This window comes from Boleophthalmus pectinirostris, unplaced genomic scaffold (genome assembly GCF_026225935.1).
Source record: "Boleophthalmus pectinirostris isolate CB_2022bp ecotype Guang Dong unplaced genomic scaffold, ASM2622593v1 HiC_scaffold_21, whole genome shotgun sequence".
Classification (NCBI taxonomy): domain Eukaryota; kingdom Metazoa; phylum Chordata; class Actinopteri; order Gobiiformes; family Gobiidae; genus Boleophthalmus; species Boleophthalmus pectinirostris.
This window is the reverse complement of record NW_026571175.1, coordinates 4,827,610-4,844,122: the sequence shown is the minus strand read 5'-3', so window position 1 is coordinate 4,844,122 and position 16,513 is coordinate 4,827,610.

Here is a 16,513-nt window from a genome sequence, read left to right as displayed (position 1 = left end):
GGAATTTCTTGTACAAATCATCGTTAAATCCACATTTGTGCTTCAGTACGTTGCAGACTGTTTGTGTCTCGCTCCTTCTGATGCAGAGACACATGTACACACCTGTTTGGTCACACTACACACAGCAACCTACATTTGGTTTGTCGATTAAAATTAACGTAATTGATGAAATTCTTAATGATCAATTATTGATTAATCGACTAATCATGCCCATCCGTAGTACTGACATCGTGAATTAGATTTTTTATTTTAATTCTAGAATCAGTCTGAGTTCACAAGTTACTTATTCATTAATTACTTATGTTTTATTCATGACCATAACGTTAGTTTTGCTCAGGAGTAGTTCACTAATGTGTCATTTTTCGCCTTTATGTTTTCATCTTTCTTACCTTGATAGTTGTGGATAAATTCTTCATGGACAGAATATGTCCTTTGTTCACCTTATTAGATGAAGATTTGGTGATGGGGCAGATTTATGAAGCTGGTGGAAAACACGAGAGACATTTCCACAGACATTTTGCCACAGAAAAACATTAACGTAAATGACGTTTACCCTACGTCACGGCATTTCCGACCATTGTGAAAAAGGTCTGTTGTCGTGGGGGAGCATGGGTGACGTAGGCTTGTGGGCGGAGCCTTGGACAGAATCTTCTAACATCTAACTGCAAAAAGGGTTCAAATAAGGCCCGGAGAGATCGCTAGATTACTCAAACATGCATGGATGACATCTCAAACCTCTTCGGGCATGTTTTTGATGAAACTACGTTATATAACACGGTAGAAAAAAGAAAAAAAAAAGTAAATCTTGCGTAATACCCCCTTTTAAATAACCTGTGTATAGCCAGATGTTTTCCTATGTATTTAAGCAATGGAAATGGACTGTTTGCATGCTAGTTGATGTTCGTTTTATTGTCAAGTCAAAATTCTGATCTCTGAAAGTGGTGAAAAATGCTCATAAACTAATTCTGTTTTTCATATTTTTAAGACAGTAAAACGTGGCACAGCTCCTTCCATTTGCCTTGTCCTTCAAAAAGATGGCAAACGTTATTGCAGTTATTTTCCAATGTGAAATCATATAATTAATGAGATAAAAGCTTGGTTATAGCAAGCCAAAACAAAAGGGGGATTAAGCCGAAGCTGTTAATACCATGTGTTTGGGAGAGGAGAGAGAGCTTAGCTAAAGAATACATCTGAACTCCGACTGAACCGGAGAATTTGACAAGTCCTTCCCCGGAGATTTGGGATTTCTCAAAGAATTCCTCCGTCGCCTCCAACTGTTTTGCATGCTTTTTGTTTCCTCTTTCCATTTTCTGTGCTATCTTTCCCCAACACCTGTATGGAGGGAGCAGCGGAGCGGAAACCAGGACAAAATAAACATTAAACTCCAACACAAAAGTTAAAAACGGGACAAGATGCGATGGCCTCTTTTTGAACTTAAAGGGCCTGTAGAGCATTTTTCTCCTTGTACTGGAGTAAAATGCGTTACCCCAGTACAGATATATTATATAAACAGCTCTTGAGGTCACAGTAAGTCCACTGTGTACTCTCTGCATCTCTTTATAAAGCCTTTTATTGTCAGAGAATCAGATATAAAAGAATGAGAACTTTGCACATGAAGGGAGCAGCCCAACAACACCAACAACATGAACAGATCAGAATCTCGCACACTGTCCTAGGGCCTGTTTACACGACAACACTTGTGGGTAAAAAAAAGAAAAATATTTGATCAGAAGTGCCTTTCGTTAGACACCCGACTTTTTTTAATGCTTCACAAGTCAACCATGGATGAATGTGGGGTCATGTGTGTGAATGTGTGAGTGTGTGTGCAGGCTTGTGTGGATGTGGATGTGTGTGTACGTTCCTGTGCCTGCATGTGTGCGTGTGAATGTATGCACATGTACATAGATATCAGGGAGGAGGAGAGTTCAGACCAGGAGGTGGTTCGTCGAGGGGCTGGCTGGCCTGGTCGGCGGGCGGTCACATGCGGGGCCCTGGGGGTGGCCCCCGTACTCGCCATGGGGGGGGGGGGGGGGCGTGGGTGTGGCACGAGAGTGATGGAAAAATAAATACATAAAATAAAATAAATAAATAAATAAACTAATGCTTGTGACTGCAATTCTATTTGAAAGAGCACAAATCAGATTACCTTTTGTAATTCCAGCTAAGTCAGTTCTCCCTCCTACACCCCTGGGTACATTGCACCAAATAGCATAAAACATGGCAAGGTTGTGTATTTAGTGATGCATTTTTAATTTCTGTGTTTTTTTTTTTTTTTGTTGTGTTGTTTTGTTTTATCAAGAATACATCAATTGGATGGTCTATAATCAAAATACTCACACCCATGGTCCTTGGGTACATATTTGTCCCATTGACTTTCATTCAAATTCAATAATAAAAAATAAAAAAAAAAAAAAAAAAAATAATATATATATATATATATATATAATATATATATATATATATATATATATATATATATATATATATATATATATATACTTTTTGATTTAATTTTCAAAACCCTTAAAAATTTTAAACTTTTTAATTTTTTAATATTTTTCTTTTTACTGTATATCTTCCATTATAAGGTTATATCAACAGAAAAAAAATAAATAAATAAATAAAAACATTTGTACATATTAGTCCACACTGAAAGCCAGAGACGTAAATATTTGACGGCATTTTTTGCAAAACTAAAATAATGTCTAAATCTCTGTTGGCACTATTTTATGACATCCCCAGCCTCTGATAATCTCTCTCTCTCTCTCTCTCTCTCTCTCTCTCTATATATATATATATATATATATATATATATATTTTTTTTTTTTTTTTATGCACATAATTTGATATATTTGCTATCAAAAATGTCATTTAAGGGGTTTCATTTTCAAAATATTATACATTATTTGGGATGTATGATTAAGGCAGAAGTAAATGAAGACAATGATATAAAAAAATGTTGGACAAAAATCTGTACTGCTTAAAAATACTATGGTATTTTTTTCCGGTGTACATTTTTGTCATAAAGGACCACAGGTGTGATTATTTTAAAGGGGTGCACGAGGGTTATAGTAGACAGAGCAGTGCCTACAGCTAGCATCACACCTCCAGAGAATGTTGTTGACATCAGCTGCAAAGTATCGATCACTTTGGACCACAGCGAACCATCTCAGATGAGCTTGTTGTGTTGTTCATGTTCTGAATACAGTAAAATCCAGGTAGACACACGGAGATGGAAACCGTAGCAGACAGCAGATTGTAGTGGATTGTCGTCCTCCCCGAAAGTTCAAGACAAAACTCAAACTTTGAAATGTATTTTTTATATTCGTGCCAAACTGACAAAGTAACTGCATCTCTTGTTCTCCTCTTCCAGCTTGTCAAAACAGACGTGCTTTTTCACATGTGACGGGACTGCACAGCCCAATAACGAAACTAATCAATGTTGCTGATTCTGGGGCAGAAAATTTGGAAATATTACTGGAAGAAAACGGCAGAAAATATCAAAACGGAGAAATTGTTGGAAAGCTGCTGCGCCCCAAAAACTGTTTACAAGCTGAAGAACAGAAGTTAGACTAGATTCATTGATTTTGTGTTTTTCTAATGATAAGAAACACCTCGACAAGCGTGCGTTCTGACTGTGAGCGGGTCAACTCTCCACAGATGTGACCTGTAACTTGAACTGGTTGCGTCATTTATATCCACAGCAACAGAAATGTTACTTAGGGATGATTTAAAGGAGCTATACTTGATTTTTACTGACTTACTGACTTAAAAACCGGAGCGGAGTTTTGCTGTGAAGGTAAAGTTTGCAACATTTAGCATGCTAGTTGTGCACTTCCTGATTATCGGACAAAACAACAAAAAAACTTTATACTTTGAAGCAGAGAGCACACAGGGGTCTTATTTTGACCTCAAGAGCAACTTTAAGATTTGACAATAAATAAACATATGTCACAATCACACTATTTACATATTGGGTGAAGTGTTTTGCCCAAGGACACAACAACGGTGGTGATTCAAATCTGGAAAAATGAAGAAATACATTTAATAAAAATGTAAAATGATTAATCACGCACCAATACTTCGCAGTGTGGATGATCTATGTGCATCTCTATTGGCTCGTTGTTCAGCAGTTACCGTGGCGACACAATGCACATGTTAGTTTTCCAAATCCACTTTATTTCTATAGCACATTTTACAAACAAAGCTCCAAAGTGCTGCACAGAGATCATAAAATGAAGACAACAAAAGGATAAATTGCTAAAATGTGGTCATACCAGTCCTAAAACAATAAAACCAGTCAAATTAAATAAAAGCAAGACCATAAAATCATAAAACAGCAGTAAATAAGTCAAATAAATAAAAGACACAGAGGAGCACACAACTCACGCGGTGTTAAAAGCCACAGAGTAAAAGTGAGTCTTAAGACGAGACATAAAACAGACGTGTGGGGGCAGATATGAGGTTATTTTTATCACATTAATATTCACAAATACACAGATGGTGATTATACAAATACAAATATTGGTTTGTACATGTGTTTTGATATCCACAAATGCAAATTTAATATTTGTAACTTGTATTTTGGTACTTGGGTCTGGTCAAGTGGTAACGGAGGGAAACAGGGGCAGATTTTTGACATTCAAATGTCTCTTATTCAGAAACTAGAGGACTATTGAAATAAGTAAAGTATCAGAATGTAGGAAAGAGTTACACTCCAACAGGGTCAAGTTAAACCTGTGATATTCTTTCAAGTTGTTGACAAAAAATTTAAAAAACTCATGTCGGTAACAGAGGGAATGAAATATGCAGCACTTTTTGGGCAATAAATCCAAACAGTGATAACTCTTGGTTCTCACTTCCATATCCTTAACAAACTGGTTTGAATATTTGCTTCATATAGTTTTCTACCATATGGTACAAGATTAGGTTGAAAAACCTCTTACTTTTTGACTAACGAGATTTTTTATGAAGAAAGGTCATGGTAACGGAGGGAAAAGTGACGGAGGGAAAATTGTGCAAACAAGTAGAAGGTGCAGGATTTTACATCATTTGTCGCTTTTTTCTTCCGAATACTTTAATATTACTTCAAAATGAAAGGAAACTATTTCTATAAAATATGTCGGTCCTTCCAAGCAATTTTTTGTCTTATTTAATATTTAAAAAAAAAATCCTGTCCCTTCATCAACAGTTCAAAGATGGAATAACACAAGATATGATGAAATACATCCATTTATTTACATGATTTGCAGGTCTTTGAAATTTGGGAAATAATTTTTGTTCCATGTTTCATACATGGTCTGTTTAAAACATATGGAACTTTAGAACCAAAAATGGTACAGAAAAAAGGTCAACAGTTTCATAAACTAGAGAACATATAAGATAAGAGATAATCCTTTATTGTCTCCCATGGGAGAAAATTTGTCTTGGGACAGGGGGTCACATGCTTTATCAAAAAACAGGACAACACAAAGCAGCACATAAACAAACATCACAGAACAGAATAAATATGAGACCAAGTCTGACCACGAGTGATGCACCAACAGGACCTTTAAATTATTCTTAACAGGCAAGCCCTGCATTCTTGTATTCTATTAATTATTGCACATTCCCTAAGCCTTTAATAATTATTTTTTAACTGCACTATCTGCACAAAAGAATGTTTGAATCTGTTCAGTTTACAGTTTGGGACCCTGAACCTTCTGCCTGATGGGATCAACTCAAACTGACTGTGAAGAACATGGGTCGGGTCATTGATCACCTTCCTGCCGAGGTATCTTTTGAATACATTTTAATATCTATTGAATACATTTTTATATCTGTTGAATACATTTTTATATCAGATGCATTAAGTTGAATTTTTGGCCTTGCTGTTTACTTCTGCTTGTGTATGCGTATCTGTGAATATATCTTTTTTCATTTGCAAAAAACAGTAAGAATAGGCTGGGACATGCAGGCTGTATTGTAGTACAGAGCTCCAGAGGTCACTTTGGGTCTGCCGCTGACTGGAGCAGTGGACATGTGCTGTCTTTTGGAACAGTATCTGGGGGTTGAACCTTTAAATGTGTGTTCTCCGTATGATCTTATCACACTGCAGATTACACATCTCCTGGGGGTTCCTGATGAAGATGATAAAACGCGGCGAGTGAAGACCGAAAACTCCACGAGAATATGCAGAGACGAAAAACGAGATTCCTGAAATGGGAAAGTGCGATCTACACGCGGCGTCTGATCTCAGAGATGGCGTCCTAAATTATTATGAGATTGAATCGGGAATTGAGTAGGAAGACAGGACGGCTTGTGCGGATTTGATCCTGAAAACGTCGTGCCTGGATGTTGTTGTACTGAAAAAAGCGTAATCGTAAATTTTCATTCCGTGATTGTAAATCTTGATGTCGTAAATTAAATTTGTATTCTCATAGACAAAATACACACAGTATATTTTATGAACAACTGGACTCATTTGAGAGTTTACGAATATTTATTTTATGCTCAACTACAGACAAATATGCACCAATGTCCAGTGTTGGGGAGTAACAGATTACATGTACCAGAGTTATGTAATCAGAGTACAAATTATGAGTAACTGTATTCGGTTATAGTTACAGTTTCAGTGAGTGGTAATTAGATTACTTTACTTTGTTACTTTGTTGAAATAAATGGATTACACAGTGGTATTTTCCTGTTTTCACATTTTGGGCTATTCCCTTATTTATTTATTTTTTTCTTGGTAATTCCACTCATTGCCGGACACTAAACCAGGTCCAAACCAGGTCTAAACCAGGTCCAAACCAGGTCTAAACCTGGTCCAAACCAATACTAAACCTGGTCTAAAACCAAGTCTAAACTAGGTCTAAACCAGGACTAAACCAGGACTAAAACCAGGACTAAAACCAGGTCCAAACCAGGTCTAAACCAAGTCTAAATCAGGTCTAAACCAGGACTAAATCAGGACTAAACCAAGACTAAACCAGGTCTAAACCAAGTCTAAATCAGGTCTAAACCAGGACTAAATCAGGACTAAACCAAGACTAAACCAGGTCTAAATCAGGTCTAAACCAGGACTAAATCAGGTCTAAACCAGGTCTAAACCAGGTCTAAACCAGGTCTAAACAGTATTGAACAGGACTAAATCCTGCTGCGTGGACTGTGTCTCCTCATCTTTTATCAACAATATTTTTAATCTGGTTCAGTAAAGTCTGGGCTTTTCATTTTCTTTTAGCAGACAAAACATTGTATTGTTTCTCTACAGCAAATCAAGTAATCCAAAGTATTCAGATTACATTACTCACTTTAAGTAATTTAATGGATTCTGTTACAAACTACATTCTGGTGTATGTAATCTGTAATCTGTAGGGGATTACATTTTAAAGTCACCTTCCCAACACTGCCGATGTCTATCCTACGCACACAAATATTTCTGAAAACTTTCTTACTCCATAGTTTGAAGTCTGAAAACTCAAAGAAATCACAAATCATCTTCCCAACTAAGTCAGCTCTTTCTGGTCAGACTGCGTTAAAATAAAAGTCAGATTCAACTTTTGAGTAACACATCTTCTGACAGAGCAGTGCTTTCAGTTAGCTCCACACCCCCGGAGAACGCTGATGACACGAGCTGCAAAGTATCAATCCACCAAACAAGCCCTCGTATTTTCTGTCCCTCTCGTCTAATCCTCCTCTTCCTCTCGTTCTCTAATTTGCTCCCCGTGGTAGCTCTCGTCTTCTGTTCTCTGCCGCATCTGGGAGTGTGTGATTAAAGCGTATTAAAGACATAAAGTATAAATAAAGTCTTCACTGGAGACAGCTGAGACGGGCTCGGGCTTTTGGGGCATTTCCAAAACAAAACCAGGCGAAAAACACAAACCGTCCATCAGCTCTCCACACCAGCCTCTGCCAACACCACTTCTGGCTGCAGAGAGGTAAAACGGGGGACTAAGTAATGTTGGAGCAGCGAGGAATGTCTTTTTTTAGGAGAATTAAAACAGATTTAACATGTAAAAAGCGTAAAAACATCACTCTAAACAAGACTGGATGGGATATTAAAGGTCTTATATGACACTAAATTGACTCTTTTGAGCTTTAAGTCATGTTATAATGTTGTTTCCTCCTCAAAAACAGACCTGGACTTGTGTTTTGTTTCATTCACACATGTCTGAGTAACTCTTTATTATTAGTTTGTCTACATCTCTGAAGCTCAAAATGCAAAGTTCCACCTTGTGATGTCATATACTGGGAGTTTTCAAGTTAATGGCAGTGTTAAACATGTGTGAATTAAACAAAACACAACTCCAGGTAATGTTTATGATGAGGAAACAACATTATAAGATCAGAAAATAGTCTAATATGGGACGTTTAACTGTTCACATGTACCATATTTAGATCAATCTGTTTATCATTCATTTGTTTTTCAAAATAAAACCAAAAGTAAGAAAACAAAAAATAACTATTTTCATCATTACTTGTCTCCAAAACCAAAATGAAAAAAAAAAAAAGATAACAATTCGTTTTTTCAGTTTTCGATTTCGTGTTTAAATTAATAATGGGGAAAAAAAAAAAAACTAATAATGGTTCCCATTTATATGACTTAAACTGTGATGCCGGACTGAATCAGGACTGAACCAGGACTAAATCAGGACTGAACCAGGACTGAGTGTCGGGACGGACCCAAAGGTGCTCCCGCGTAGACCGTCGGGTGATCGCAGGAGAAAGGACCGGTACAGAGATGCACCCCTAAGCACAGCCGTCACCCAGTCGTGCTTTGAGGGCACTCTGCTCCACGAGCTCGAGGTCCCGTCTCTGTCTCTCTCAGGTCCAAGATTAGTGTTGGTTTAGACCTGGTGTAGTCCTGGTTTAGTCCTGGTTCAGTTCTGGTTTAGTCCTGGCTTAGACCTGGTTCAGTCCTGGTTTAGTCCGTATGTGGCACAAAAGTCCAGCATTGCAGTTTAAGTCAAGGAAACTGGAAACGGCCAATATCGTTGGTTTTTTTTGTTGGTTTTTTTTTCATTTTTCATTTAAACACAAAATCGGAAGCTGAAAAAACAAATCGTTATCATTTTTTGTTTGTTTGTTTGTTTTTTTGGTTTCAGAGACAAATAATGAAGATTTTTTTGAAAAGCGAATGAACAAATGATATACAGATTTAGGTCACCATGTTACCATTCAGTGATTTGAAAATGCTATATTTTAAGATGTTTGATTGGTTTAACTTTTTTGGCACTCTTGAGTACCCTTTACCTTTGCTCCCTGCGCCAAGCCACTCCCCCTTCAGAGCGCTATGAAAGGACTGCACATCACACCAGGTTTATCATGTTACTGTGTACAGTTTTGCTTCGACAAAAAAAAAGTCAGATATTTGTCTTGCTTTGGACCACAGTACACAGCAAGAAAAAAACTGTATCTGACAAAGGCTTTTTTTTTTTGCAGATACATAATTTAAAAGTAATTTTAAAAAAGCTTTTGATACATCTTTTATTTTGCTGTTCTTTGCATTTGCACCTCTACAACAGTTTTAGAGTATTCTGTTTCATTTGATGTGTACAGTTTTGTATCATGTTTTTGTATATTCATGGAGAATTGTCGTGTGGGAGCATGGGTGACGTAGGCTTGTGGGTGGAGCCTTGGACAGAATCTTACACCTAACCATAAAAAAAGGTTTGAATAGGGCCCAGGAGAGATCACTAGATTACTCAAACATGCCTGGATGACATCTAAACCCTCTTCAGGCATGTTCTTGATGAGGGAACAATGTTATACCATGGTCGAAACCTCCAAAAAATCGATTTTACATCACACCAAAGAACAATAGATTTGAGTAGTTTAGGAAACTTAAATTTATTTCTCATTTTGGCCAAGATTTGACTTGTTGTGAGATATTTTTGAATGACAAATGTTTAGACTTAGACAAACTTTATTGATCCGTAAGGGAAATGATTTGGACACAAGGGAAATTATTTGGATGTTTAATAGGTCGGATCAAGTAATAAAAATAAAATCAAACCTTAATGTGCAAATAAGAATAAGTTTCTTTTCATTTTCAGGAAAAACCTCAGGAGTTAGTGTACCCTGCTGCCACACTCTCAGGCGCTCAGGGCGTGAAAGAAAGCGTAGCAAACTATTTCATTTGTTAATCTAGTTTCGGGACTATTATAGCTGAAATAAACATGAACAAAAATAAAAGTTTCTATTGACTAAACAAGGAAAATAATGTGTTTTTATGTAATTTATTGATCGTTCGAGATGATCTTAAAATAAAAATGGCGATGTGGATTCGTTTAGTGAGAGGAGGAGGCAGGCTAACCACTCTGCCACAGTGTTTTGTAGGTGAGAATAACACAGGCTTCTCCCCTGCTGCTCTCTTCCTCTCCTGTTTAAATAATTAAGCGTCTGTACCTTTGGTTTATCAGCTCTGCTAATATTAGACCTCGCACTCACTCATGCATTCACAATGAGTCACATTCAAATGCACAGCCACTGTTCCCGTCACTGTTAACTCACTTTAAAAGGGCCGAGAGTGAGAAAAACTGTCATGTTCTAATGTCGTTACCTCCTCAAAAACAGACCTGGAGTCGTGTTTTGTTTCATTCACATGTTTGAATAATCCTGCATAATTATCAGAGGAGGGACCAAGTCGTTGGTTTCGCAAGTCTCAAGTTAAGTCTCAAGTCTTTGACCTCAAGTCCCAAGTCCAAGTCGAGTCCTGAGTCACTGGCCCATAAGTCCAAGTCAAGTCTTTAAAAAGTCATGGTATATTTATATATGAGTATTTCTATAAGAGCTGTAGAAATGCCAATTTTTCTTTATAAAAGTGTGCATTATTACAATCAGAATAGAAAGAATTCAGATTTAAAATATTAGAAAGTCATACTTGTACAAGGAGTCTGTGCCGACATTCCCATGCAGAGGCTGAATATTTACGCCTGTACAGTCAGTGTGTTTACAGCACATCAGTGTCGCGGTTATGATGGGGTTTTTTGAGTATCCCAGTTTCGTCATGGTGCATGTAAACGCAGTATTCCGGTTTCAGTACGGTTATGGCAGTATCCTGGTTATGAGAAGCCTGAATACTGTAGCTGGTATATTCCGATAGTAACCAGGATACTGTGTCATGTATACGCAGTATCCCAAATACTGTTACATAAAGTTGAGTGTGCATGCGTGCAAAAGACAAACACTTTTCAGTAGCGACATAAATAAAGTGACCGACATAAATAAAGTGACCATACAAATTAGAGATGTGTGGATGGCGGTTAGAGCTGCGGCAGGTCGGGCGGATGACGTGACGAATAATAATATTTTAATTAAATTCGGGTGGTGGCGGTTTCACTACTCAAATAAAAAACTCTGAAATCGGAGGAAATGGGAGGAGACCGAGCGGATGGGGGCGGGTGCGGTTTTGAAAACTGGCCAAAAACTGTGGCTGCAAATGGACAGCGGGCGGATGATGAGTTTTGCGATGCAGTTGCAGATGAAAAAGTAGCCCATCCGCGCACCTCTAATACAAATAAAATAAAATAAAGAGCTGCACTAAACCTGCACATGTTCACACAATGTTCACACGTATGACCTGCACACGTGTGATCGTGAACATGAACTATCTCCTATACGATATACACACAGAACATATTTACCATCATTAGCACATCCTCTGTCACAAAAAGAACACACATAATCCACTGAGTCGTGTCCTTTAGTTCGAAAGAAGCTGATCACATCAGCGGCACAAGGAGCAGCTGTTTTTATCTGCGCTTACAGTTTATGCAAATGAGTCATGTGGTTTTAAGTTTTGTTTCTGTAAAACAAATGTGATCAAAGCTGAATTATCTGATCAAACGGGCTGATGTGGTTCTATAGTGTTTATGGTTTATATGTTGTAAAGTTGAGTTTATTTATGCAGAAGATTTGAATGAAGAATCTGTTGGCTTTGATCTGGGATATCTTATAGCTCCTTACGCTGGTTAAACCTCCTGAGCTTCCTCTGCTAAAGGAGCTCATGGTTTGTGTTTTTCCTAGTTTATTCATTTAAATTAAGTTAATTTTTGAGCTTGCACATTCGTAAGATTATGTCAAGAAACCGGGATACTCCATTTGATCATGTACATGGGGACATGAGTATCCCGAATACTGCCATAACTGGGATATGACTGATAACCAGGATACTGATGTGCACGTAAACACACTCAATGACTTTTATACACAAACTATAGTGGAAGGATACTGTGGTTTAGACTTAGCACCTCTCCGTTGGTGCACAGACCAGCCAGGCCTCTTGGCACGTCACACAGTCCAATCAGACTCCATCCGGGGTGTTATCTGGCGACCAAGTCATGACATCATCCCTATCAGTAGTTCTTGTCCTATTTATTTAATTTGCTGTTAGATAGACTGGAATATCCTGCATTTGTCTTGATCAGAGCCTTTACCTTCACATGACCTCGGTACGATCATGAACTATAGAAGTGATTATACGAAATAGAGTTCAAAACAACTGGATTCTCCTTGTGACATCATTAAAAGTGCTTCTTTTTGATAGTACACCTTTTATTAGACTCATTCATTCAAGATTCAGTCATAATTTCAAACATAATTTCACTACTTTATGGCTCTGTCCACTTTACACACACACTACAAACAATTAGGACTAAACTCGGACTAAATCTTGGACTAAATTGTTGACTAAAACTGGGCTGGACCAGAACTACACTTGGAAAAAAAATGAAAAAACAGGACCACACCAGAACCAAACTAGAACTGAAAAATCACAACTTAACTCTGAATCTTCCATCTACGCTGTTTGGAAAATGTCCTTAGCCAAAACGACCAATCAACCGTTCGTGTTGAAAGTGTAAATAAAGAAACTTACATCTCAACTCAAGAAACTCAAAAGTGCACAGAAGTATTTCAAATGTTCCACAAAGTTAGACATATCCTCCTCTTTGAGTTAATCCAAGGTTTAAAGTCCAGAAGCCTTGAGATCTGACGTAAGATACTTCCTTCTTCTTCTATAAGAGCTGTGAGCCAGTCATGAATATCCAATGACTTCTTCAAGGACTCACCCGGAAACACGGCTCAAGGTGCACACAAGTTTCTCTACTGTGGATCTGTAGACTTTGGAAGGAAATGGAATAGTTCGCCCAGTAAAACTACCCTCCAAAAATAGACAACAGATGAACCAATAATGTCTTTTGCAAACTCCAGAATGACATCCCTCTGTATTGTTTATAGAGGAGGAAGGATTTGTTCTATTTGACCTGGTTTTGTCCAGGTTTAGACCATGTTTAGAGCTGGTTTAAGACCTGATTTAATCCTGTTTTAGCCCTGGTTTAGACCTGGCTTAGACCTGGTTTAGACCTCATTTAGACCTTGTTTAGTTCTGGTTCAGCCCTGTTTTAGCCCTGTCTTAGTCCTGGTTTAGATCTGGTTTAGCCCTGTTTTAGTCCTGGTTTAGTCCTGATTTAGCCCTGGTTTAGCCCTGTCTTAGTCCTATTTTAGTCCTGGTTTAGTCCTGGTTTAGACCTGATTTAACCCTGTTTTAGCCCTGTCTTAGTCCTGGTTTAGACCTGGTTTAGTCCTGGTTTAGCCCTGTTTTAGTCCTGTTTTAGTCCTGTTTTAGTCGTGGTTTAGACCTGGTTTAGCCCTGTTTTAGTCCTGTCTTAGACCTGGTTTAGCCCTGTTTTAGTCCTGGTTTAGCCCTATTTTAGCCCTGGTTTAGCCCTGGTTTAGCCCTGTTTTAGTCCTGGTTTAGACCTGGTTTAGCCCTGTTTTAGTCCTGGTTTAGCCCTAATTTAGCCCTGGTTTAGCCCTGTCTTAGTCCTATTTTAGTCCTGGTTTAGACCTGGTTTAGCCCTGTTTTAGTCCTGTCTTAGTCCTGGTTTAGACCTCTTTTAGTCCTGTTTTAGCCTTGGTTTAGCCCTCTTTTAGCCCTGGTTTAGTCCTATTTTAGTCCTGGTTTAGCCCTGGTTTAGTCCTGGTTTAGTCCTGGTTTAGCCCTGGTTTAGTCCTGGTTTAGACCTCTTTGAGTCCTGGTTTAGCCCTGGTTTAGTCCTGGTTTAGCCCTGGTTTAGTCCTGGTTTAGCCCTGGTTTAGTCCTGGTTTAGACCTCTTTGAGTCCTGGTTTAGCCCTGGTTTAGTCCTGGTTTAGTCCTGGTTTAGTCCTGCGGTGGTCAGTCTGTATCAGAAATGAACAGCAGTAGTACGTTTTGACGATTCCTTCATTCTTCTCTCCTGCAGTGTTTTCCTGTTTGTTGATTCCAGCGACTCAAACCTGCCTCTTTTCTATTGAACTAAAATGGAAAACTAAGAACGAAACCAGACTTTGAGAATACAACAATGTGACTATTATTCCCACTGAAGGAACATCTCTTCTGAAAATGATATTTACCCCCCACCTGCTCCTCCTTCTCTTCAAATCCCTCTTTCATTTGGGTGTGTGCTGGTTTTGTAGAGCCACTTTCTCTCCGGTGGGTCCCAGAGGAGGTGCGAAGAAAACATTTTGCGAACAGGTAAAAAATAAAGTCAAATCAACCTCCAACGAAGCAGCAATCACACACACTTCCTCATTAACACAGTTTAATTTAAGGCCTGTTCTTGTCTCATCTCGGAAAAGAAACAGAGCTGATAATACTTTATAATTACGACGCAAAATAAGTCTCGGTGAAGTGTGGAGAAAGACGACGAACAAGCTGTATTCAAAGTGATCCAGGTTTAGTTAGAACTCAAATAATGGCCTCAATCAGATCAACTGGAGGTGGCACGTCACTTGAATGATTCCATGGCAACAGAAAGTAAAAACTATATTTCAGAACCGCAGACCAAGAGTCTTGCACGGGTCCATTTTTGGAGACCCACAACCGCCCGGACCAGTTAACGTTCCACCCTTTACCCGCCCGTGCCCGTGGTAAATCGAGGTCAGCTCATTAGTTCGAAAGCCCAATACTCCAGGACTAAACCAGGACTAAACCAGGACTAAACCAGGACTAAACCAGGACTAAACCTACGCCGTGTCATTAGCAGATTATAAATATATACATGCCGCAACCACAGAGCCGAGCACCAGGACTACACCAGGACTGGACCAGGACTACACCAGGACTGGACCAGGATTCAACCAGGACTCAACCAGGACTGGACCAGGACTACACCAGGACTGAACCAGGACTACACCAGGACTGAACCAGGACTACACCAGGACTACACCAGGACTACACCAGGACTGAACCAGGACTACACCAGGACTGGACCAGGATTCAACCAGGACTGAACCAGGACTCAACCAGGACTGAACCTACGCCGTGTCATTGGCGGATTATAAATATATCCACGTCGCAACCACAGAGCCGAGCAAGAGGACTGGACCAGGACTACACTAGGACACATCAGGACTACACCAGGACTACACTAGGACTACATCAGGACTACACTAGGACTACACTAGGACTACATCAGGACTACACCACGACTGGATCAGGACTGAACCTACGCTGTGTCATTAGCGGATTATAAATATATACATGCCGCAAACGCAGAGCCAATCGCCAGGACTACACCAGGACTGGACCAGGACTACACCAGGACTAAACCAGGACTGGACCAGGATTGGACCAGGACTACACCAGGACTACACCAGGACTGGACCAGGACTACACCAGGACTGGACCAGGACTACACCAGGACTGGACCAGGACTAAACCAGGACTGGACCAGGACTAAACCAGGACTGGACCAGGATTGGACCTGGACTAAACCAGGCCTGGACCAGGACTAAACCAGGACTGAACCAGGTCTAAACCAGGACTTAACTAAGACTGAACCTATGCCGTGTCATGAGCAGATTATAGATATATACACGACGCAAACCGCAGAGTTGATCGCCAGCACTACACCAGGACTGGACCAGGACTACACCAGGGACCAGACACCAGACTACACCAGGACTGGACCAGGACTACACCAGGACTGGACCAGGACTACACCAGACTACACCAGGACTGGACCAGGACTGGACCAGGACTACACCAGGACTGGACCAGGACAGGACTACTACCAGGACTGGACCAGGACTGGACCAGGACTACACCAGGACTACACCAGCACTACACCAGGACTGGACCAGGACTGGACCAGGACTACAACAAATGGTACTTTCCAGGGCAACGGACATCAAGCATTCTTCTCCTGTCCGTCGTTCATTTGATTCACCTGACCCGCCCGTGTGTAGTCACTACCCACCCGTAAAATTCCAGAACGTTAAAACCCGCCCGTTTCAGCAAATATTTGCGAGTAACCGACCGGATGCAGGACTCTGACATAGACTGTTTATATAAATGGACATAGCTAACACGCTAGACACCAGACTGTCATTAAGAAGTGAGCATGGTCATGCTTCCAGCTCCATCAGCACCGGCTCAGATTCATGTATTGAAAAACGTCTTCTTCTTCTCGCTCTTCATTTTTTACTTCTTACTATGAACCAGATACAGAATGTGTATTTAATAAAGATTAAAAAGCGGCTGTCAGG